General features: G+C 47.9%; 1 protein-coding gene and 1 long non-coding RNA gene across 4 annotated transcripts in view; both read right to left on the bottom strand.

Annotated features, from left to right (window-relative positions):
• Window positions 1-25853, bottom strand: part of TUB (TUB bipartite transcription factor) — an 87410-nt gene that overhangs the window by 42620 nt on the left and 18937 nt on the right. The window lies entirely within an intron of this gene.
• On the bottom strand, window positions 1384-25110 carry LOC123380501. Its single transcript, XR_006586355.1, has 3 exons — window positions 23077-25110; window positions 22503-22550; window positions 1384-7565 (listed from the first exon to the last, which is right to left on the bottom strand). It is a non-coding gene; the product is annotated as an uncharacterized LOC123380501 (long non-coding RNA).

Raw genomic sequence — 25853 nt, 5'->3', positions numbered from 1 at the left:
TCATCTGGCCTGTTCCGAGATCAAAGGGTGCACCGTGGCCCTGCCTGTGACAGCTATGGCATCCCGATTTCTTTACTGGGTATTGTGCCCTGAACCTCACTGTCCCTGACTTGAGTCCCTGATTGCATGATGATTGCATTGACCCTGTCTGCATTATCTTCAGGCCACAGTCTGGGACGCTGAGACGAGGCAATGTTCCCTAATGCCTATCTTGTCCCAAACTCCCCGTGCTTGGACCTCGGCCAAGACCGAAGGGCCCAGACCTCAATAAACACTCCTGGTCTTACCCAGCTGACCTCTGGTCAACATCCTGGTCTGACAGGCAGTGGACAAACTCTGGGTGCAGCTTCCCCAATGATCTTCAGGATCAAGACAACAGGCAAGTGTGCTATAAAGCCCCACACCTGGTTTATCTCCATGCCCACAGCCGCAAGCACAGCATGGCGATCTGTGCACCCACGAGGCCACAGCCAGGCAGGCGGCTGTGTAGTTCCCCCAGCAGAGCATGCCAGGCCAGCGACAAGCATAGGGCCACGGGATTTCCCTCTTCCCTTCATTTCAGTCTTCTCCCCAGGACAAGTGCTTCTGCTTCCAAAGCGCACCCAGCATCAGAGCGTTTGGAACAGTGGTCCCGGGGTGCATGCTGGCCTCCTGCTGGGGGCTGTGAACTGAGTTAAGTCTGGAGAACCAAAACTTTCTGTTTCCAGGCCCCGGGCCAGCTCTTTGAAATGACCGCAACGTAATTCCTGTAGAGCAAATGATGCCCATCAGGTTCTCGGGGTCCTCCAGGGAACACCACACTGAAAACAAGGTTATAGCGCCACTCCTGACCAATATGGCAATGGGGACAAATCAAAACAAAGTAATACAGCTCCCAACAAGTAAAAACAATGAACCTTAATATTGGAGGGCTGTAGGGACAGCCATACATAATCGGTGTCATGGTAAACAGGCTCAATATTTCTGGAGAACCATCTAGTAATATGTGACAAGAGCTATAAAATTGCTTGTGCCCTTTGACTTAGTAATTCCACTTGGGGAATGCTTCCCAGTAAAATACTAAGAAAGTAATTTGCCCAGAGATATTCATAGCAGTGATATTTATAATAGCAAGGAACTGGAAGGAGCCCAGAGGTTCAGCACTTGGGGATTGATGCAGCAAACTGGGTCGAGTGAGCACCTCAGATGCTCCACAGCCAGGAGGCCGGGAAGTGTGCAGCGTGGGGTGATGCGAATGCATGCCCCTGGACAGGCCGGACAGGAAGGAAATGGGCTCAGACCAACTCCGACTCCAGCTTCACCATGCAAATGTCCTGGAAGCTACCTCATGTCCATTCAGTGAAGTCAGGAAACTTCGTGTTAATGATGAGGGCTTTAAGGATCATTTTAAATTAAGTGGATTCTTTTTTTTTTTTTTTTTTTAATGTAGTAAACATGTTAAAAAGCAACTCCACCAACTAAAATCCACAACTATCCTTGGGATGCCTACCTTCTAGAAGTCCACTCTCTGAGCCCTATTCTTAGTCGTGTCTGTCCTAAAAGAGCCAGGCTCCTCCACAGGACTGGATGGGGGGCCATGCAGGGGTTGCCTCATGGGTGCCCTGGGCTCTGAGCCACCGGTCCGTGAACATAGCCCCAGACACTGGGATGCAAGGGTCCTTCCTCCTGAGACCAGCCCTTCCTGAATTTCTTCTCCTTCAAGGGCCCGCCCCATTCACCATGCTTTCTCTTCTTGTGCTCCAGGAAGAGGTTACTGAAAAACACATGGGGTCTTCCCCTCATGTGAGATTCTGGATTGTCAGAGCATCTGTAAGGGTCAAAGCATGAGTGTCTAACGGTTCTGTAGGCAGAGGCCCGAGCCACCACACGCCTAAAATAAGACTGGCCCAGGGTAGGCGTCCCTCCAGAGCAATGGTTTCCTCACTCAGCTACAGCAGTCTTCAACATCACCCAGGGCAGGGGGTTAAAATGGAGATTCCTGGGCTGCATTGTAGACACTCTGGTGGTAGGGTCTGGGATATGTATTTTTCAAACCCTCCCATAGGTTCACATGAGACAAATCACTTTTCTAGAGACTTTGATGTCTAAGAAAGAAGTCATGGGCCTGCCTTCCTAGGCTTCTAAGTTCAGAGGGTTCTTAATTTGGGCCAATGGAGTCAGAAATCATGGCAGATACCACAGCCCCTCATGTGTGTGAACACACACACACACACACACACACACACACACACACACACAATGCTCAAGGGAATACCCCAGCCCGGCGGCCTTGAACACTGGGGAGCACCTGGCCTCCCCCATTCCCCAGAGGCCCAGAGCCAGCCTCTGCCTTGGCCCAAGCATTTGTGTTTCCTTGACACCAGCAGCCTCCCATCTCTCCAGGGTCCCCCACTCCCTGCTGCAGGGTCGCCTGCAGCAGGTGCTCCTGGTCCATGCCCATGTCCCAAGTGGGGCAGTGGGGGCCTGTGGCCCCGCCTGCCCAGGCCATACTTACGGAGTCATTTTATAAAGCTGCGTCCTCCTCTCAAACAGCGACCCTCCCCAGGCCCAGGGCCACACCCCAGCCACGGACGTGGCCTGGGCAGACTCCGTCTCACCGCCCCCTGTCTCCACGACACTCTTCAGCTTCACATTGGTGCTTGAGTCCCCCAGCCTGTTGTCAGGAAACACCGAGAGTCGTCACCCCTGCCCCCATGCAACCACCCTGCCAAGCGAGAACTGGTTGAAGTGGACCCTGTGGTCTGGGGAACCCTGAGAACATGGGCAAGAACAGGGAGGGACTCCAGGGTGGGCTGGAGGGGGCTCTTCTCAGGAGCCTTGGAGAAACTTTCTGAGTCCATCTAGGATACTAAGGAGAGCACAGGGAGGAAGCCATTCTGCTGAGCTCTTCCCCCAAACAGTTCCTCAGGTAGCAAGAGACCCCAGAGCCTGGAGCACCCCAAAGGCACAGTTTGAGCCTGGAACCCTGTGTGCTCTAGTTTGAGGGACAGACCACAGCCCCTCCCTTAGGGGGTAGGGTCAGGGGCTGAACCACCTTCCCAGCAATGGGAGGGGTGTATATGCTGGGACAAGAGCTTGGGCTGAAGGGGCATGGGATCTCTGGCTCCTCTAAGTTGACTGCCCCCCATCCTGCACCCCCTGCCGCAGGATGCCAAAACCAAGGTGTGGGGCAGCTGTCCCTACAGAGCTCCTACCCCAAGGGAGGGGAGCCATGCCTGGGCTTCTCGGGGATGTGAAGTCACACAGGCCTGTTTCCCCGTGGAGGCACTGGAAGGGCATCCTGTTCCCACTTGAGGGTCTCCCCTCTCATTGCTCCCCCCCCAACTAGTCTGGACCCAGCCTTGCCTCCAGTTTGCTGATAGTACCTGGCTGTCAAGGGCATTTGGGGGATGCCGGGTGGGGCTGGAGGGAAGTCAGGGCAATACCCACTGAGGCCTCCAGCACAACAGTGGGCATCAGCACTGAGGCCAAGCTCTGGGAGCAGCCCAAGTGTTTTTTGTGTCCTGTTCTGAGAACCTTTGCTCTGTCTAGGTAGAGACCATGGACAGAGCACATCAAGGGACAGGGAAGCTGACATGCTGCTTCACAGCCAACCTCACACTGCATTTGCCCTGGGAGCAGTAGAGAAGGGCTGGTGTCACACAGATTCCTCTAGGGACACACTAATGGCTGAGACTGGTGACCCGCCAGCCAGGAGGAGGAAGTAAACTGAACTGCACTGACGGCTGAAATCATCCACAAGCAGGCAGGGCTGAGTCCTATGTGACTAGGCATGACCATGACTTTGCTACATGGCAAATGGGTGCTGAGGCCCACACAGTGCTGTAGCAGGATACTTGGTTTTCTCACTGTGTTTTATTTACTCTTCATTCTCCATCAGTGTCTATGTTGACAAGGCTTCACAGACTTGGGATCCTCTGACCCAGTGGTTTTCAGTCGGCAGCCAACATAGAAAACATAAAAGCAAGTGGCTCTGGATGAAGCTGGGGGTGGGGCAGAGGTGGGAATGCCCCACCGAGAGCTCCCCTTACCCCCAGCACTTCCCTGGGGATACTTCTGGGTGGCCCTGGGGCTCCAAATGTCATTTGAAAGTCACTGGTCTGGTCCCACCTTCTCTTTGGCAGATGGAGAAGCTGAGGCCCAGAGTGAGTAGTGATTTGCCAAAGGTCACACAGCAAGTTGATAGCAGAGCCAGGACTGGAGCTGAAAATGGGGCCCTGTGACTCCTAACCATCATGGCTCCCAGCTCCTCACAGAAGACAGCCAGCTGCCTGCCCACAGTTCTGAACTCCTCCGACCCTCTCCAGCCCACTCTTCGGCTCTCCTGCATGGAGGACTGGTAACTGCCCCCCAACACCCACCTGCTTCCAGAAATGAGACCAAGATAAACACCTGGGTTCCCGGCCCTTCAGGACCAAATCTGGATGGCTCTCTGAGACACTTCTCGTTCTGTGTTCTCCCAGGCGACCTCTCCACTCCCAGAGCCCCACCACCTATCTGCAGGGGCTCCCAAATCTACTTCCTGGTGGCTCCTCTGAGTTCCTAATGCCTCTGGACTCCTCCAGAACCACCAAGTAAGTCTCCAGGTCCAAACCGCAACGTCTCTCACTCCAGACCTGCTCTTCTTCTGTTTCCAGCAACATTATGAGCCCCGCCATCGACTCAATCACCAGCCCAGAAGCCCAGATTCACCCTACCTCCTCTTCCTTCTAGCCCAGTTTGTTGGACCTACGGTGCCCTCTTTTGGTCCCCTCCCCCTGTTCCGATGCCTCTGGGTTTAGGCCTCATGTGTCTCCAGCCTCTTCCAGGCTCCCTGCCTCCAGTTCTGCCCTCTTTAAGCGCATACACCTTCCAAAGTCAATCTGAGCCTATCACCTGTCTGCTGACAAGGATCCATCGACGGCCCCTCATTCTACAGGATAGACTCCAACCCCCTTCACGCGGCCTGCTGCCCGCCTCTGTCGCCTACTCCTCTCTGCCCTCCCACCAGGCTGGCCAGCCTCTGGTTTGCTCCAGCCACCCCCACCTCCCAAAGGAACTTCATCCTCTCAGTTCACTGGAACAATGTTTCTCCAAATGTGGCCTAAGGGCCACCTCCTTCACCATCCCCTAGCATACCGCAGACTCCGCCCTGCCTAGACGTGCCAAAAGAGTCTCTGCATGTTTAATAGAGAGCCCTTACACACTCAGTGCCAAGGACCACTGCCCCAGGTGGCACACTCCCAGCCCAACTAACCTGTCCCAGTCTCCTTCCTTCTCCAGCCGGGCGAGGTATATCCTGCCTGCCCCACACTCTCCAGGGAATGACTGGCTGTGACTCGGTGTGTCCTCCCCCGGGCCATGGGCTCTAGGCAGGCAGTGAGCACTTCTTCCCCCTACCCGTGAATCCCCAGCACCGGACACAGTGGGCTTAGGACACCGGAGGGGGCTTAGGACACCGGAGGGGGCTTAGGAAGCCAGCACAGAATGAATGTGCTGCAGGTGAGCTCTGACCACCTGGCCCAGGACCAGGACGAAGTCACAGCTGAGCTGGTGACAAGCCACAGCTTTTCTGGAAGCTGCTCCAATGCCTTTGCAAGTTGCACCTGCCCTCCTTCACCTCCTTCACCTAGGATAAAGGAGACCTGTTGGGGGCTTGTGAGTAACTAGGACCTACTGAGAGCTTTCAACGGTGATGTTTAACACTCAGCTCTCCAAAACATGTTTGCATGCATACATATGTAAGTTTATTATAAATTTTACTGATCTAGGGATGTCTGGCTGGCTCAGAAGGGCATGTGACTCTTGATCTCAGGGTGGTGAGTTTGAGCCCCACACTGGGTATGGAGACTACTAAACTACAATATAAGTGAAGACAGTATAGCAGCCACAGACAAGATACACTTTGAAGTTCATCTGTTCTCGTAGCATCTCCCCCCATCTCTTTCGTAGATCTAGATAATCAACAAAACACCTCCGGTCTTCATTTGTAGCATTTCCTGACTACTATGGAGTGAATACACCCTCTGTGGCCAGTTGTGTGACACAAGGCAGAGCTGGGCAGATTATTTCCACTGCACAGATACAACAGGCACGAATCACCTCAAGGGCACAGATGTAGTCAAATGCAGTTTAAAAAAAAAAGGGGGTGAGCTTTGTGTATTTGTCACCTTTGCTTTAGATCTTAATTTTATATTTTCACTTATTTAAGTGTATATAGTTTAAGCTTAACAGCAGCTACGTTTAACAACTGGCTTGCACAAACTCTCCTCTACGGCTGGGGAGGCCACGCGGGCCAGCTGCAGGACAGTGACCCTGAAGAACTGAACGTGACCTGCCGTAACCCACCAGGCCACCAGAGGGGCCAGGCCCAACCCCCACCCTCCAGAGTCTAGGCTGTGGGCTGCCAGAGATGGGGTCCCCTGTGTGAGCCTCAGATTCTTCAACTTTGAGTGGGAAAACCATGCCCACCAACTCTTGAGGTGTAGGGAGGGTTATATGCCCACTTCCCCTTCTCCACACACACTCTGCCCACTCACATACTAGCTCATTTGCATCCCCCCCAACGCACACACACATCGCCTCAGACGTACCATGCACGCATCTTGAACCCACACATTGCCCTCCCCCTTCCAAGCCACACCACATACACTAACATGTCAGCCCTTCCTATGCCACGCGCAGACAAGTTTACGTGTATACAGCTGCCTCCCATCCATTACCTCAGACACCCCGCATACATATTTGCCTCCAGCTGCGTCTCATACACACCCAGTATCCACCTGCCCAAACCACCACACAATACTCATACGTGCGCACGTACTTGAAATGCCTTCGCATGCTCCAAACATGCACACCCCCCAGCAAATACCTATTACCCCCCAATTCACGTATCAATGGATATGTCACCTTACCCACCACGCGACCCCATCATTCCAGACCTACCACACACAGTTCTCGGCCTCCACAAAACATACACACACGCCACGCATGCATATATACCATCACCTACCTCTACTCCTCTCCACACTCACATATCACAGGCACCCACACATGCCACCCCGTAGGCTGAGCTCATACACTCAACACGTCCCCATATCACCTCCATGTTCCAAGACGGAAGACCCCCCCGCCAGCCCTTAAGCCTACCCCCTGGATCAAGGAGCATGAGGGGAATCCAGGCAGCAGGAGTTGGGAAAGCTGGGGTGAGCTTCCCTGGGTAACAGTTTGCTTTCCTGGGGGTCAGGCTCTGGTCTGAGATTCAGGGAAAGTAACAGGACTGGTAGGCATAGGGGAGTAAGGTGGGAGGGAGGGGACAAAGACTGCTGGCTAAACACCTTGGTTTCCTTTAGGCCCAGCCTCAGGCACCATGAGGGGCTCCAGCAGCCCACCTCCCGGCTGCTCTCTCCAGCATCCCCACTCCCAAACAAAAATGCCCCACCTGCTTCTGGAAGCTCCTCCCACACCCAGCAACAGCAGGCTTCCATGGAGATACGTGGGCCTTGTTCAGAGGCTGTGCTCAGGCTCTCCTGGGCTCATGGGAGGGATCAGGAAGCAAGAGGCACAGGATCCTGGGCGGGGGACAGCTGGCAGGAAGACAAACAGGGAAGTCAGGACTCCCAACTACAAACCCCGCTGACACTCTCCGGACTCCAGGCCATGTCCCCTTCTCATATCTTGCTAGACTGAGGTAGTGGCAGAGGCACATCCTGTCCTTGGCTGTCCCAACTCTGAGCTCCATCTGAAGGTTGGGGCCTGTCCAGTCCATCTGACTATCAGCCTGTACTCCTGCACTGTCTTTGCCACCTGGCCCACCAGCAGCGGAGGGGAGTCCTGGGGTGAAGGGTCCCATCACCCCAGTGTCTACGTGGCCTGGGTGAAGTCCTCTCTCCTGGAGCACCCCAGGTGAAGAGGAGGAGAAGCCAGTGTCCAGCAGATGCCAGGTGGGCTCCAGGGCACACGATGGGCAGATGTCAGCACACCTCCCAGACTACTTCCAGCTCACTCTGAGAGCAGCCTCAGACTGGACCCCGATGAACACAGGGAAGCTATTTAATGGCACAGTGCCTCTTCTTACAGCACCACCCAGCACTGATAGGAGTAACAGAGCAGGCCTTAAAAGATGGGGTGAGCATCTCCTTCTTTAGAAAGCATGTACTCATTTTCACTCTTGCATCCATGTGATCTCTCTCTCTCTCTCTCTCTCTCACACACACACACACACACACACACACACACACACACACACATATGCCCAGAGACAGGGCATCCCTAGACTGGCCCACCCTAGTGCAGCCTATTCTCTCTGGACAATGCGTCCTGGTCCTCCCAGAAGACACTGCCTTCAGGTTTCCATGGCAACAGCAGTTGGTTCCCTGATTGATGTGTTACAAGTCTTTCCCTCTGCCTAGCTTGGGGGATTTCAAGGGGACACGGGCTATGTATCTAGGTCTGGGCTTCAGACCTGGCTAGGCCATGACTCATCTTTGGCCTGGAGCAAGTCCCCAATCCTCTAGCCTCAGTGTCCCTGGGGCTCAGGGAGGGTAAGACTATACTCTGGCCCTTTCATCTCTGACACACTGACTCTAAATAATTTTCCTACATATCAGAAACATCTAGTTAAAAAGAAAACAACCAGAGATCTTACCCACAAAAGCAACAGAAGAAATAAGATATCCTGGGAAGCTTCAGAAGAAACATCTCAGATATATATGAAAGCACACTAAAATCCTAATAAATCAAACTAGAGATCTTACCTATATGAACACCCATGATAAAAAGTGACACGCCCTCTGTTCCTGTACGGTATTGTCATTTGGTCAAATGAATTTATGGATTCAATTGCCATTCTAAAGATAAGTGCAGTAGGATTTCTGTTTTCAATGGGACAAATTTATTCCAAATAAGTCAATTTTCCAAGATAACCAAGAAAATGCAGTAAGAGAAAAAGAATAAGGACTTGCCATACAGGCTATGAAACTGTACTATGAATCTGAAATGACCCAAACAGCAGCACTGGCTTAAGAATGATCAAACAAGCCCATATGATGTGTAAACATACCCACGTCTACAGAAGAAATTGGGTTGTGATGAAGATGGCCTCACAAAACTCTGAAGAAAAGTTGCACTATTTAGTATATGGCTTCAAGATCAGCTTGCTATCCACTTGGGGGGACAAAAGTATACCCCTACCTCGTGTGACTCACAAAAACACCTAACGGATTAAAGACTTCTTGTAAAGAAAACAAAACAAAAACAAAACAAAACAAAACAAAATAAGAAGACTACAAGTAGAAGATGTTGGAGAATATTCCTCCAATCATGTGTAGGAGCTCTTCTAAGCATGTTCCTAAATCCAGAAGCCACACAGATTTATTAAGCTAAGAGCAACAGTGTCCTATACGGCAAGAGGCACCATGAACTGAACTGAATGTAAAGATGGCAGACGGCACTGAGGGAGGCACTTTGCAGGCACTTGCTGCGAGATGTCCTAGTGGGGAGTCCTTCTGGAAGGAAATGTGATCCTAGGAACATATCAAAGACCTTTACTGAATATCTTTGAGGCACTCAGGCCTTTTGAGCCATGAATTTCACTTCCCTGAAGCTAGTCTAAGTAAGTAAGCAGGTAAGCATGGAAATTTATGTACAAAGATGTTCATCATTGAGGATTTTGAAATTACTGAAATAATCCAAACAGGAAAATAGTTAAATAAATTTCGGTAAGTCTATAAAAAGAACTATTATACAGCCATCAAAACAATATTCGTCTAACAATATTTAATGACATATTGGGGTGTCTGGGTGGCTCAGTCGGTTAAGCGCCGCACTTCGGCTCAGGTCATAATCTTGGGGTCTGTGAGTTCGAGCCCCACATCGGGCTCTGTGCTGACAGCTCAGAGCCTGGAGCCTGCTTCAAATTCTGTGTCTCCTTCTCTCTCTGCCCCTCCCCTAATCACTCTCTCTCTCTCTCTCTCTTTCTCTCTCAAAAATGAATGTTAAAAAGTTTTTTTAATTAAAAAAAAATAAAACAAAACAAAATAGTACCTTAACAGAACTGAAACCCAATTTTTTTAGTGAAGAATTTGCTGCAGCAACAACACAATACAAAACCACCTCACTCTTGCCATGTACCTTGCAAGGCTTACAGCTCGGCTCTGGGAAGCTCCCTGCCACTCAGGGAGCTTGGCACCTGCGACCAGACCCAGGCATTAGCTACCCGAGGCGCCCTTCCTGACCCTGACTGGAAGCTTCTCCTTTGTGACAGCAGCCTTTCTCTGAAGACTATCTGTGCAAAGTTCATAAAAACGCCTCCTCCCCAACCATCCTGATGCTGTTGGCGGAACAAGTAAAAACTAAATGGCTGAGAAAAGCATAGGAAGAAAGAGCTAAGAGACAGAACAAGAGCAGACCAGATCTTTTCTTTAAGGTCTAAGTTAGACAGAACTTACTTTTAAGTAAGTTACTTAAACTTACTTTAAGCCCACTGAAAGGGAGAAGAGCATACGACTTTATCCAGATGCTTCTGCTTTATGGTTTACCTTACTCATTCTCCTTTTTCTTTTTCTTTCTTTTTCTTTCTTTTTCTACCCCCTCCTAGTGAACTAGAGCTTTCCAGGGTGGGCACATACGTAAAAGATTTTTTTAAAAATGCATGAGGGGTGCCTGGATGGCTCAGTTGGAAGAGCATGTGACTCTTGATCTCGGGGTTGTAAGTTTGAGCCCCATGTTGGGTGTGGAGATTACTTAAAAAGAAAATCTTTAAAAAAGCATTGGGGTGGGGGACACCTGGGTGGCTTTGTTGGTTGAGTATCTGACACTTGATTTCAGCTCAGGTTGTGATCGCAGAGTCATGGGATCAAGCCCCATGGCAGGCTCTGTGCTGAGCATGGATTCTCCCTCTCTCTCCCTCTGCTCCTCTCCCCTGCTCATGCTGTTTCTCTCTTTCTCTCTCACTACAAAAAAAAAAAAAAAAGGTAAAAAAGAAAAAATGCATGAAGGAAAAGATGTTCAACTTTATTATTCACCAAGGAGATGCAATACTAATACCGCAATCAATACCACACATTCACCAGAATAAGCTAAGATAAAAAGACAGAAAAACCTAAAGTTTGGTGAGGATGTGGAGTGACCAGGACTCACATACTGCTGGTGAAAGAGTATCTGTAGAACCACTTTGGCAAACTCTGGCAGCATCTACTAAAGGTGAACACAAAACTCTACAATTTCACTCCTGGGTATATACCCCACAGAAATGCACACACATGTGCAAAGGACGTGTACAAGACTGTTCCTGGAAGCGCCATGTGATGATTGCCAAATACTTTAAAATTCCAAAATTCCATCAACAGTTAGGTGGATATATAAATTGTGCTATCGCCACACAATTAAATTCTATATAGCAGCAAAAAATGAACTACCGTGTAAGTATATACCTAACACAGATGAATCTCCCAAATATAATATTGAGCAAAGCAAGAAACATTCAAATAGGATATAGTGAATTATTCCATTTATATAAATGCTGAGCACAAGCGAAATCAATCTATGATATTAGGAGTCAGGGAAACAGCTTTGGGAGGGGGCAGTCACCAAAAGGAGCTCAAAGGGAACTTCTAGGGTGCTGGCAATATTCTGTTTCTTAGTTTGGGTTTTATGAACATGACTGTTTTCAGCTGTGGAAATGCATTATAAGCTGTGCACTAAAATATGTGCTTTATTTTTTTTAATCTTTATTTATTTTTGAGAGAGAGAAATACAGAGCAGAAGTGGGGTAGGAACAGAGAGAGAGAGGGAGGGAGACACAGAATCCAAAGCAGGATCCAGGCTCTGAGCTGTCAGCATGGAGCCCGATGCAGGTGTCAAACCCACAAACCGCGAGTTCGTGACCTGAGCTGAAGTTGGACACTTAACCGACTAAGCCACTCAGGTGCCCCTAAAATATGTGCTTTAAAAAAATTATTTTTAAGTAAGCTCTAGGTCCAATGTGGGGCTCAAACTCATGACCCCAAGATTAGGAGCCAGCCAGGCGCCCCAATTTGTGTTTTTATATATACCATATATACTTTGAAAGGTTAAAAGATAGAAATAAAAAGTTAACAGGAGTTATGTTTACATATTGGAATTATAGATAATTTAATTTTTCTTCCTTATATTGTTCACGTATTCCAAATTTACTACAATACTTCTTAAAATATTTTAATGTTATTTTATAATATATGTTCACACCACGTAATACAACCATGCTTCTAAAAAAGGTGTTGTGAAGTTGTTCTGGGTAAGAAGCTATCACTTCTTTTCCTGAGGAGTATCTACTTCCTTTCTCTGCAGTCTGGGCCAGTGGTTCCCAAATCTGTCTGGACATCAGAGTTCCCTGGGGAGCTCTTTAAAAATTCTGTTTCTAGGACCCTAGTCCCAGAGATCTGGATTCAGTTGTTCTAGGATGGGCTCTAATATGGCACCCCGCATGCTCTAAAGTACTGGGACTATGTGCCACAGTATCTGAAGAGCTCTCCCTGCTGGACAGGGGCTGGGAAAGGCTCCCCGGGGCACCCATAGTCCCTCTTGGTAGGGCTGGGAAAGCCCAAGGTAGCCCTGCTTCAGCCAGACAACAGGACAGGGAGTTAGGCAAAGCCCTTAGGATCTACTTACGTGACAATGTGACCTTGGGCAACTTACTTATCCACTCATGTCCCAGTTTCTCCTTTTGCAAAATGAGAATGATAATAGTATGTACCTTGCAGGGTGGTTGTTACCATTATATGAGCTAATATATGTAAAAGGCTTAGAACCATTCGTGATGTGCTGTAAGCCCTCAATAAATTTCAGCTGTTATTATCCATTCGACAATTATTAATGAGTTCTCAGTGAGTTGAGGACACAACAATGAAAAAGACAGACATGGCCCCTGCCTTCATGGAAGTTACAATCGAATCACAGTATACAGTTTTTTAAGTGGCTGAGCAAGCAGGACCTTTCCCAACAGAGTTACACTGCACGGCCACACATCCCAGTCATCAACGCGCTGCCCCACACCCTATTCAAAACCTCTTTTCAATAAGAATTTCCTGTGACACAGTAGGCTTCTCATGCCATAGTTTCTGACCACCATGCAGGAGATGGTGGGGAGCCAAAAGTCCAGCCCACCTCAAGACCCTCCCTGGGACCCACACTGGCTGGGATGATGTCACAGGGCTCCCTCTGAAGCAGGTACAAATGCAGCCGCTGGAATGCTCACGTACATCTAGCCCCTGTGCGGCAGAGCAAGGAAATAGCCTAAGCCCTCAAGCCCAGTACTGTCCAACTCTGGAAGGAAGGCTATCCTACACTGAGCCCTTCTGCTCTGGGCCAGAGAGCCTGGGGACATCCAGATCATTGGAAGGCAGCTGGTCTCGGGTCTCCTTGTTTCCACCAGCCATGGCTCCATACCCAGCTTTCATTCATTCCCCGCACTCATACAGAACACCTACTCTACACATAGCCCTCCGCTACCGGTACAGAGCCAAGCAAGACAGGCCCTTACCCTCAGAGAGGTCACAGCCAAGTAGCATATTTGGATATAACCCATGATTAAAGTTGAGTAAGACTTGGGGCGCCTGGGTGGCTCAGTCGGTTAAGTGTCCGACTTCAGCCAGGTCACGATCTCGCGGTCTGTGAGTTCGAGCCCCGCGTCGGGCTCTGGGCTGATGGCTCAGAGCCTGAAGCCTGCTTCCGATTCTGTGTCTCCCTCTCTCTCTGCCCCTCCCCCGTTCATGCTCTGCCTCTCTCTGTCTCAAAAATAAATAAACGTTAAAAAACATTAAAAAAAAAGTTGAGTAAGACTTAGGATAGAATTTAGCACTGTGTGTGACTAGGACAACTGAGTAAGCTTCCTAGCAGAGGTGGTACTAAGTCCTTCAGCATGATGGGAAGTTTACCAGGTGAAGATGGGGAAGGAATCACAGGTACAGGCCTGAAAAGGAAGACAGAATGTGAGTTTGCAGGACTGGTGCAGGTGGGGAAGAGATCAAATATTTGGCTCCGTGCTGACCAGCTCATGCATGTGAGGGGACTATGTGAGGCTGGGTAACGAATCACCAGGGAGGAGCAGGCCAAAGATTCCCAGAAACTCACAGAAAGCTGGGAATAGTTTGTGTTCCTACCAGCCAGACTGCAAGGACCTCCTAAAACGTAGGACATCAAGCAGAGTCCTCAGAAGAATACTGCTTTAGTAGCGAGGTTAAATTAGCCCCTGGCTAAAGGCTGCTCTGGACCTACCCTAACAAAGATGAAAAGAAAACCTCAAAAGGATCCAAATTCTAGATAATTTAACTGTGTCAGAACAAAGCCCCAGAGTCCAGCAGCCAACAATGTAAAAACGTAAAATTCACAGCATCTATCCTTTAATAAAATATGACCAGGCATGCAAAAAAGCAGACTAGAACACATAATTAGAAGAAAAATCAATCACAAGGAGCATACGTAGAAGTGACAAATATGATAGTATTAGTAGACCAGAATGTTAGAAGAGCTATTATAAGCTTACTCCATAGAGCAAAGAAGGTAGAAGAAAATATGACTATAATGAGGAGAAAAATGGAAGACGTAACTAAGATCCAAATCAAACTTGCAGAGTTGAGAAACACAATACCTAAAACAAAAGTACACTGCATAGAATTAGACACTGCAGAAGAAAAGATTATGAATTCAAAGACACTGCAATAGAAATATTCCGAAATAAAACTCGGAAAAAAGTACTGAAAAAAGAAAACCCAAAGTATCAGCGAACTGTGGAATATCAAGCTATCCAACATACACGTAAATAGAGCTCCAGGGAAAAAAGAAGGAAATAGGAGGGAGGCGGAAAAAAATATTTGAAGAAATAATGCCCCAAATCTTTTCAAACTGGATGAAAATTATAAACCCACAAGTCCAACAACCTCAAAAGACCTCAAGCAGGAGAAATATAGAGAAAACTATGCCAAGATCCCTCATAACCAAATTGTTGAAAACCAGTGATAAGGAAAAAAAGCTTAAAAGCAGCCAGAAAAGGGCAAAACTGTAAGAGACTCTTAAATACAGAGAACAAACTGAGGGTTGCTGGAGGGATGTTGGGGTAGCGGATGGGCTAAATGGGTGATGGGCATTAGGGGGCATTTGTTGGGATGAGCACTGGGTATTGTATGTAAGTGATTGATCACTAAATTCTACTCCTGAAATCATTATTACACTCTATGTTAACTAACTTGGACTGACGTTAAAAATAAATACATTTTACTTTATATGGAAAAAAAACAGCCAGAAAAGGAGAAGGGAATGCACACTGCAAACAGGAACAAAGAAAAGAATGGCAGCACACTGTTCATGAAATGATGCAAACCAGAAGACAGTGCCGCAACACCTTCACAGTACTGGGGGGGGGGGGGGAGGTGGGGAGCCCTGTCAATTTTAATTCTATTCCTGGTCAAAGTATATTTCAAAAATGAGAGCAAGACAAAGACTGCTTCATACAAATAAAATCTGAGAGAATGCATCGCCAGCAAATCCGCACTATAAGGAATGTCAAGTCCTTCAAGGAAAAGGAAAATGATACTAGAGGATAATTTACATACACATATGAAGAGCCTAAGAAAAAGTAAATATGTAGGTACTCATGAAAAATGTTTTTCTCACAAAAAAAGAAACAAAAAACACTGAATCCAGCAATATATAAAAAAGATTATACATCTTGGCCAAGGAGGACTTATGCCAGGGACGCAAAGTTGGCTTATCTAAAAATCAATCTTGGGGGCCGCCTGGGTGGCTCAGTCAGTTGAGAGTCCAACTTTGGCTCAGGTCATGGTCTCACAGTTCATGAGTTCAAGCCCCATGTCAGGCTTTGTGCTGACAGCTCAGAGCCTGGAGCCTGCTTCAAATTCTATGTCTCCCTCTCTCTCTGCCCCTCCCCCTCTCGCACTCTGTCTCTCTCTTAAAAGTAAATAAACATTAAAAAATTTTTAAAAGTCAATAATATCATATACAATATCAAAAGAATAAAGGATAAAAATCCCATTATTGTCTAGGCGATGAAGAAAAAGCCTTTGAAAAAATTCAATACCTCTTCATGATAAAATCGTTCAACAAACTAGGAATAGAAGGGGATTTCCTCAGCCTGATAAGGGGCACCTGTGGAAAACCAAAAGCTGAAATCATACTTAACAGTGAAAAACTGAATGTATTACCTACCCCTAAGATCAAAACAAGGATGCTCGCTCTTGACAAATCTGTTCAATACTGTACTGGAGGGTCTAGCCAAGGTGATCAGGTAAGACAATGAGATAAAAGACATGCAGATTAAAAAGGAAAAATTAAAACCATCTGTCTTCATAGATGACAGGATTTTGCATAAAGAAAACCTAAGGTATCTACCCTAAGAACTATTAGAGCTAACAAACGAGTTCCACAAACATATGGGATACAAGATCTATGCACAAAATCAGTTATATTTCTATACACCTGCAGTGAATGATCCAAAAATGAAATTAAGAAAACAATTCAATTTTCAAGAGCATCAAAAGGAATAAAATATTTAGGAATACATTTTTAAAAAGAAGTGTAAGACTTTACAATGAAAACTACAAATTTCTTCGACAGAAATTAAAGAAGACCTGAGTAAATAAAAAGACATCCTGTTCTTATGGATCAGAAGTTTAACTACTGTTAAGATGGCAATATTCCCCAAGTTGATCTACAGATTCAACACAATCCCCATCAGAATACCAGCTGGTTTCTCAGCATAAATTGACAAGCTGATCCTAAAATTCATATGGAAATTAAAGCACCCAGCATAGCCAAAACAATCTTTAAAAAGAACAAATTTGGAGAGCTCACACTTCCTGAATTCAAAAACTTACAACAAAGCTATAATAATCAAGACTGTGTGGTCTTGGCATAAGGACAGACACGTAAATCAAGGCAGTAAATTTACAGTCTGGGTGTAAACTCATGTATAAATCAATCAATTTGTAGCAAGAATGCCAAGACCATGTAGGGGAGGAGAGAATAGTTTTGTTCAGCAAATGGTGCTGGGACAACTGAGTATCTAAAATGAGAATGACCTGGGACCCCTCTACCTCACACTATACATAAAAATTGACTCAAAATGAATCAAAGACCTAAACATAAGGACTAAAACCATAAAACTCTTAGAAGAAAACCAAGACACAAATCTTCATGACCTTGGATTAAGCAGTGATTTCTTAGGACACCAAAAGCACCAGCAGCAAAATAAAAAATAGATAAATCAGACTTCATCAAAATTTAAAACTTTTGTGTTACAAAGGGCATCGTCAAGGAAGTGAAAAGATAAGCCATAGAATTCGATAAAATATTTGCAAGTCATTATCTGACAAAGGACTTGTATCTAAATACCTAACAAATGGTTATACCTCAATAATAAAAAGACAAATGATACATTTTAAAAATGGGCAAAGGATCTGAATAACCATTTTTCCAAAGAAGATATACAAATGGCCTATAGGCACATCATTAGTTATGATTAGTCATCAGGGAAATAGAAGTCAGAACCACAATGAGATGCCACTTCACACGCACTAGGATAGCTATAATAAAAACCACAGATAAAACATTTATTGGCAAGGATGTAGAGAAATTAGAAACTTCATACATTGCTGATGGGAATGTGAAATGATGCGGCCACTTTGGAAAACAGTCTGGCAGTTCCTCAAAAGGCTGAACATTAGAGTTTCCCAGAAGTTCTACTGCTAGGTATATACCCATGAGAAATGAAATGTGTCCATAAATCTTCACAGCAGCATCATTTATAACAGCTAGAGTGAAAATAATCCAAATATTCATCAACTGACGAATAGATAAGCAAAATGTGTGTGCCCATACAGTGTAATATTATTTGGCAATGAAAAGAAATAAACCATCGAGACATGCTACAACATAGATGGACCCTGAAAACATTCTGCTAAGGAAAGAAGCCAGCCACAAACAACCATATACTATGTGATTCCATTCATATGAAATGTCCACGATAGGCAAATCTATACAGAAAATAAGTTAGCAGTTGCCTAGGGCTGGGGGAAGGTAAAAGAGAGGAGAGTGATTGCTACTGGGTATGCAGTTTTTAGTGGTGGGGGGTATAGGTAATAAAAATGTTCTAAGATTGATTACAGTGTGGGTTGCACAACTTAAAACCCATTAAATGGAACACTATATATAGGTGAACTGTATGGTATATGAATTACATTCCAATACATTCCAACTGTATGGTATATGAATTACATTCCAATAAAAAAAAAAACAACTGGGGTGCCTGTGTGGCTCAGTCGGTTGAGCATCCCACTTCAGCTCAGGTCGTGATCTCACGGTCCATGGGTTCAAGCCCCACATCGGGCTCTGTGCTGACAGCTCAGAGCCTGGAGCCTGCTTTGGATTCTGTGTCTCCCTCTCTCTCTGCTCCTCCCCTGTTCATTCTCTGTCTCTCTCTGTCTCAAAAATAAACAAACATTAAAAAATTTTTTTGAATTGTTTAAAACAACAAAAATAATAATGTATTGTTGGGTTTTTATGAGAAATAAAAGCAAAATACATGACAACAGTTCAAATGACAGAAAGGAGGAATGGAATCATACTATCGTAAGGTTCTTATGATACTCATGAATGGTATCAGATTATTTAAAAGGTGAAGATATATCATGTAAATTCCAGAGCAATGACTAATAAAAATGAATAAAACATAAACATAAAAAGAGTTACAACTAATGAGCTAAGAATGGAGATAAAATAGACCCATAAAAACACCCAATCTAAAAGAAAGAAAGAAGAGAAGACAAAGGAACAGAGAACAAGTAGGGCAAATAGACTACTAATGGCAAGATGATAGACTCAAACTCAACCATAGTGATAATAACACTAAATGTATATGGTCTAAATACTCCAATTAAAAAGTCAAATATGGCATATTGGATAAAAATGACACAATTATATGCTTTCTAAAAGAAATCCTCTTTATTTTTTTAAATTTTATTTATTTAAGTAAACTCTATGCCCAACATGGGGCTCTAACATATGACCCCAAGATCAAGAGTTGCATGCTCTTCCAACTGAGGCAGTCAGGTGCCCCAAGAAACCCTCTTTAAATATAAAATCAGAGAGGTTAAAAAGATAAGGATAGAAAAATATATGCCATGCAAACACTAGTCAATAGAAAGCAAGAGTGATTACACAAACCAACTGGAAATATTACCAGGGATAAAGAAGAACATTTCGTATTAATGAAGGGGTTAAGGTCTTGAGAAGATATAACAATCTTAAATATTTATGCACCTAGAACAGAGCTTCAATACACATGATGCACAAGGTAACAGACCTGAAAAGAAAAAATAAAACAAAGGACGAACGTCTAGGTAGCAGCTGTAGTCATCAGCTTCGAGATAGAGGTTGAAGCCATAGCAATCAAGTAGATCAGCAGAAACAAGCGTAAGGGAGAAAGAGATCAGGACAGAATTCTGGACCAGTTCAGCATCACCAGGGTGAACAGAAGAAAAAACTCTCATGAAGAAAACAGAGAAATACCTATCAGAATAGGAGGCAGAAAAGGAGAGTGTGAGGTCATGGAGCTCAAGGGAAGAGTGCTTGGAAAGGCAAAGTGCGCTCAGCTACATCAAACGCTGCACAGATAAAGTAGGACCTCACAGGCTGCACCAGGATTTACAGTTAGAATCATTGGAGACATGGGCATGAGAAGCATGGGTAGAGTAGTGGGAGCAGAAGCCAGCCTGTAGCAGATTGCATACTCAGCAGCAGGACCTGGGAGATGGAGATCATAAGCACTGGTTTTGATTTCAATAGGCTTGGCTGAGAAAAGGAGGAGAGAGAGGAGGTTGTAAAGTCAAGGTATTTTTTATTTTAACTGGGTTACAATGGAAGGAGCCAGGAGAGTGGAGTCAGTGAAGACACAGGGGACAAGGAATGAGCAACAGAAGGAAGTACTCAGGCAGGGGTCAAGGGGAGGGTTACCAGATCTCTAGGGGAGAGGTTGACTGGAAGAGGGACACCTATCTCTCAGTATAATGGGGGCCAGAGGCACGGATGGGCATGGATGCAGGTAAATTTGGAACCCAGGGCAGAGGTTAAAGAAATTCCCTCCTGAATTTTCCTTGTAAAATTTTCTTTTCCTTGTAAAGAGAGAGTCTGGGTTGGCTGCTGAGAGTGAGTGAGGAAGCTGTGGTGTGGAAAAGAAGAGGGTTATGCGAGAGCTTTGAAACGGCTGGGGGTGGAGTTTGGAGCAGGACTGCTGGGCACTGCTGAGGGCTCAGCTGGACCATGAAGTTGCAATAGCATCAATTCACGAAGGGATTTCCACCCACCACCTCAGCCCTATAATAAGCCAGGACTAAAGAAGGATGGCAGTTACCATGTTCTAGGGGTGAGGTTGGAGGCTGAGGGGCCAGGTAGTGAATGGTGAGCCATTCAAGTTATAGGTCATAGCATCCAGATTGGAGGGGACCAAGAGCTGATTCAGGGTGAGGGGAGAAAGTAAGAGGCAGGAGCTTGAAGGTCTCTGTAAACAGTCATGGTGGAGGCAAGGGAGACAGACAGCATAAGAGGGACACAGAGATTAAGACTTCAGAGGTGGAATGGTTTCAAATGATGACAAGATCACAGTAATGGATGGCTGAAATAGAGGTGACAGTCAGTGAGCTGAAGACAAGTACCTCAGAACCAGGGTTTGGAAGAGCTGTTTTCACAGATATGGAAGCTCCTGGTAGGATGGTAGAACCTAGCATATAAACACTGGGACCAGATTCTTTTGCTTTGGCTGGGTCCCTAGGTGGCTGGACCATCTAACTTTGCCATTAATTATGACTACTCCCAACCTGCAGAGATATGCCCTTATAACTCAGCCTTCATCCCTGAGGCTGCCTGGGTCCTCACCTCCCTTGTTCATCTAGTTACAGTCTTGTGTGCCCTTCAGGACTGGTCAGCATGGGTGAAACATCATGTTTGTTGGCACCATCTTGAATTACACAGCTTTAAGAAATACTGGCAGAGCCTTTAAACACGGAAGAGCCAGAGTGTTATCAAGAGCCCTGTATGAAGTAGAGGCACCAAATCCCAGAAATTAGCCATCCCAGAAACCCTGTATGACCAGAAGTCCCTGCTAGCTAGCCATCAGCTGTAGATAGATGGTCACAGTATGCTCAGAGCTTCTGTTCACATGAAGCAAGGTCACAACCAAAAGACCACACGCTCCCAGTAAGCCCCTTGACTTCCATACAGTGAGGCTGGCTCCCTGGCCTGCAGTGTAGAGAAAGAGCCTTGAGTAGGGGGCCTGAGTTCTAGTCCTGACTCTGCCATGAACTTGCAGTGTGACCCTTCCCTGAGGCCTCGGTTTGCTGGAAAACAAGGGACTGGCTGTGGGATCTCAAAGCTTCTTGCAGCCTTGACGGTCTATGGGTTGTGGGTGCAGGAAGGAGACGCTCATCAGCTCACAGCGCTCAAGATGCATGAGCTGCAGAAAACAAATGAGCTGAAGTCTTCAAGCTTCATGAGAGTCATACTGTATAGTCCTCCCCCTAGGGTTTACTCCTTGTATCCTCCTCTTCCTCCTTCCTGAGAGCCTCTGAATTAAGCTCAAGGGATACATAACATCACCTCCGTGCCTCCCATCCTCCTCTTCATGAGATTTTCTTTAAGCTAAAAACTCTACCTGGTTTGAAGCTCTGTGTTGAAAAGGAGAACATAAGAGGCCAGCCACGGGGCCATACCAGAGACCACTTGCTCTCTACCCTCTTAGGGCACCATCATCACAAACCCCATCAGAAACCCAGGACCAACATCCATGAGAGCTCCAGATGCTACCATATTTGTCTGGCCTGGTCCCTGGGAGGCAGGCAGATTCCTCGGGTCCCAGGGATCCTCAGCATCCCGTGCTGACACTGGTGAGGGGATCCCATCATGTTGCCTATCTGCACCCAGCACTGAGCCCCCTCTTTCACAAGGCAGCTATTTCTGCCCATCGTTTGGACCAACAGTATGTCCCAGGGCTCCTGTCATGAGTGAAGAACAAATGAGGTCCTGTCAAGAGTCTTGGAAAAGACCCATTTCATGACTGTAGAAGACAGGCCTGGGATGTCAGCCTGGTGCAGGTAGCATGAGGGTCTGGGGATGTGGACAGTGGGAAGGAATTCCCTCAGTGGTCCTGGGCCACACCTTGAGGACACCTCCTGTCTGGGAAAGGCCTGGCTGAGAGTCCCAGGATAGGCTGGGGAGCTGGGCCCTCTGGGCAGCTGGCTAGAGTCAGGGCAAAAAGACCCCAGAAGAATCTAAGAGGAACAAACCAAGGCCACAACAGCCATAGTGAGTGCAGCCTTTGGAGGGGTCACCCCTCCCCAGGACCCCATTTCACACACACACACTCAGTACATATGGGGTCCATAGCCCCTGAGCTGCTCATGTCCTTCCCACCACCTCCCTGCAGTCTCCCGTGAATGGCCCATTCCAAACCAGCTCTCCCTCCTCCCCTGCCAGCTCACCTAGCGATCTCCCTTCCTTCCTTCCAGTACTTCCTCCTGGTTGTTCTCCTGGGGGGGGAAAAGAAGGGGTGACCCCACGCCCTGTTGCCTCAACTTCATCATTCCTGCCCCTTGCCTGGCCAGACCAGGTCTTTCAGGCCTCTTTCAGGGCCTTGGTCTTGGCCACTTCAGATGGGGACTCAACGGGATCAGGGTGGAAGAGCTCTGGGACAGCAAGCAGGCAGCCCAGAATGGGGGGTGGTAATGAGACCTGGGACGAAACAGGGGGCCAGGTGCAGACCAGGAGGAGAAGCCCACCAAAAGAGGCAGAGAGCCGGAGTGTGGAGCTGCCAAGGGCAGAGGCCTCACCCCCATGGCGGAGGAAGCCCCTCTGATCTGGGGCAGGTGGAGGAGCAGAGCCTCCCTGTTCACCTGCCTAGCGCCTGAGGGTTTGGGAGGGCTGTGGGGGCCCGGCGTGGTGATGGGGAAGGGAAGGTCTTGGAACTGCAAAGGGGTGAGGTCGGTGAGGGTAGGTGGGTGGGGTGGACCCGGGGGTGGGGTCCACGGGCTAAAGGCAGGGGTGTTGAGTGCTTACCGATCTCTTCGGTGGCCCCGTTTCAGGGGCCCAGGTTTCCTGTGTTGCTTTGAATGCTGAGATCCCATGGGCCGGGGAGTGCCTCCTGGGAACAAAATCCCTGTCTCGGCAAAAGAGTGCAAACCCAGAAAGAAAGGAGAGGGTCCTTCCCTCCATGGCAGCCAGACGATGGGGTGAGTCTGGAGGCTGGGGCTGCTTCAGGCGGCACACAAAGACCTGGAGCCTGTTGCAGTTCCTTATAGTACTCGGCTCCGAACTGAAGCTCGCGCCGGTGTCTCCCCCCATCACTGTGGCAACAGTCACACTAACAACCACCGTCACTGATTCACTAGGACACAGAAACCCTCTCTGCTGGTCACAGTCCCCCTTGCAAGCCCTTCGGGACCAGACTGACTCCCCAAGGCCTCCATGGCCCTGCCACTCAGGGATACCCAACCGCTCGTTTCCATGGCAACACAGAGACCAAGTGTGCCTGCCTCTGTGGTTGCTATAGCAACCCCAGCAGAGCCAGGTGCACTGAGGACAAAGTCCCCATCTGGAGGAACCACAGCCGGAAAACACATCCACTGCTGCTCCCCGTGGCCTGCCCTGTGTTGGTAGCAGTCTCTGTGCTGGCGGTCTCCCACCTTGTGTCTTTGAGGGACTCGTGGGGGATCCAGGATTTCCTTGTCTGTGTCCTCAGCCTCTTGTCTTCTCACTCCACCTAAAGGGCACGGGAGTGATCTTCCCCCTCACAGGGCCTCACCTCCCACAACACTTCTATCAAGAACATACACTGCCTGCATTGTGGGCCCACCCCTCTTCCAAACTCCAGAACCCTCCCTCCACCTGCTCTCTGGACACATCTCCCCAGATGTCCTACAGCAGCTCGCACTGAGGTATGTAGCTTAGGACTTCCTGTGAGTCCGAGCACTTATCTTCTCCATTCTGTCTCCGTGAGTGACACATCTGGTCCCCAAGGTGCCAGCATAGCTTCCAGCTCTTCCTGTCCACTTTCCCCTGCCAAGGCCGGCAGGCAATCATCCAGCCCTTTGCTGTCGGCTGGCAAGCCTCTCTCAACTCCACCCCCTTCCTTAGGTCCACATCCTCAGCAGGGTGTCCCTGTCACCTGGATCTTGGCATCAGGATGGTGTCTGCCTCCAACTTGCTCCTCTCATAAGGGCCCTCCTCCACTGGAGTCAGAGTGAGCGTTCTCAATGCAAATCTGATCATGTCTCCCGACCCTGCTTGAACCCTCCAGAAGTTCCCCACTGACTCAGGACAGAAGCTAAGCCAATGTACTCTGCCAAGTCCTGCCAACCCCTCCAGTGTCCCCGCGGTCAGGTGCCTACTGGAACTCCCGGATCATGTCACCTCTGCCTCTCTCCCCCCTACTCCCACCCCATCTCTTCCCCTTTCTTGCCTAACCCTGGCCAAGTTCTTGCGAAAACGACACACAGACTTTCAACGAGTGCCTAGATCAACAATCAGAAATCTTTGGGATGTAATTTCAAATATCTGAAGGGCAATGATGTCTAGATGAAAAACCGCACATTGCTGACCCCACTCGGACTAGATCTGAAGACCTCAGCCCCTAGCTGTGCCAAGCAGACAGACAAAGACTCGTAGAGACACCGTAAGTAGCTGTGGAGGAGAGGCAGATCTCATGGCCTCCAGAAGGCAAGAGAATCACAGACTATCAGCTGAGGAGGGCACCTCAACCCCTCCCCTTCATGTCACAGATGGGCGAATCGGGCTCAGGGGAAGGAAGTGTCCGAGCCACGTCTCCCAACTCTCGGCCTGCGGTTCTCTCCACTTTGACACGTGCCACAAAGCTCCAAAGCCAGCATGGGGCCATCAGCACAAAGGGTTCGTGCACAGATGTGTTGCAGGCGGCAGTTTCCAGGTAGGGGAGCATATGTGGGTACCCTCCTGGAACTAGAGACCTCATCCCTCCATCTCTTATAACTTGTCTTTCAGATGTCTTCTGTCCTACTGCGGGCAGAATGGAACTTTCCAGTCAGAGTCAAAGGGCATCTTAAACCAATGTTCAGGTCAGCATTTTCTCAAACACTAGGTCCTCCCCCACTCCCCCACCCCTTCCCCCCCACCCCCATTTGACTGCCTGCCCAAGTTCTCCTGTTTATACATTTGTCCATACGTTAAATCAGGGAACATGGAACAGGAAAAAGCTGTATCCACTGTAAGAGAAGCCAGCTTCCTCATTTCCAGGGTGATGGGGATTGGGGTGGAGTGGGGCAGCTTCAGGACACCCTGGGAGAGGTCACAGTCAAGGTCACAGTCAAGGTCACAGCCAGGGGCAGGAAGTCCTTTGGAAGCAAAGTGGATCGACTGGTGATTATGAAACGTCTCTGTGCACACTTCCAGCATCAGTGCGCTCACTCCTAGAGTGGTCCCTCCTTCTCAGCGACTGGCAATTTCTTCTTCACTTCAAGCCCAAATACACTTCCCTTTGGTTCCAGTTCTGACCCCAGGGCCCCACCGAATGTGACTTTTCAGTCTGTCTGTCCTGGTGCTTTGCAGCTCAAAGCACTTTTACATATGTTAGCTCTTAATGGTGAGCACAACCCTCTAGGGAGGGCACTGTCATCGGTATATCACAGAAGAGGAAACTGAGGCCCAGAGCGGGCACTGGATGGCAGACTGCCAGTCTGGGTGGTGGAGAGTGTGCTGACTCTGTGGGGCTGTGGAGAGAGCTCATGGAGCAGAGGACCAAGGGCAGGGGTGCTTCTGACACATTACCTCCAAGACCCTCAGTGACAGCAACTGGACACTGA

The sequence above is a fragment of the Felis catus genome, chromosome D1 (assembly GCF_018350175.1).
Source record: "Felis catus isolate Fca126 chromosome D1, F.catus_Fca126_mat1.0, whole genome shotgun sequence".
Lineage (NCBI taxonomy): Eukaryota > Metazoa > Chordata > Mammalia > Carnivora > Felidae > Felis > Felis catus.
This window is presented reverse-complemented; position numbering and strand designations above follow the sequence as displayed.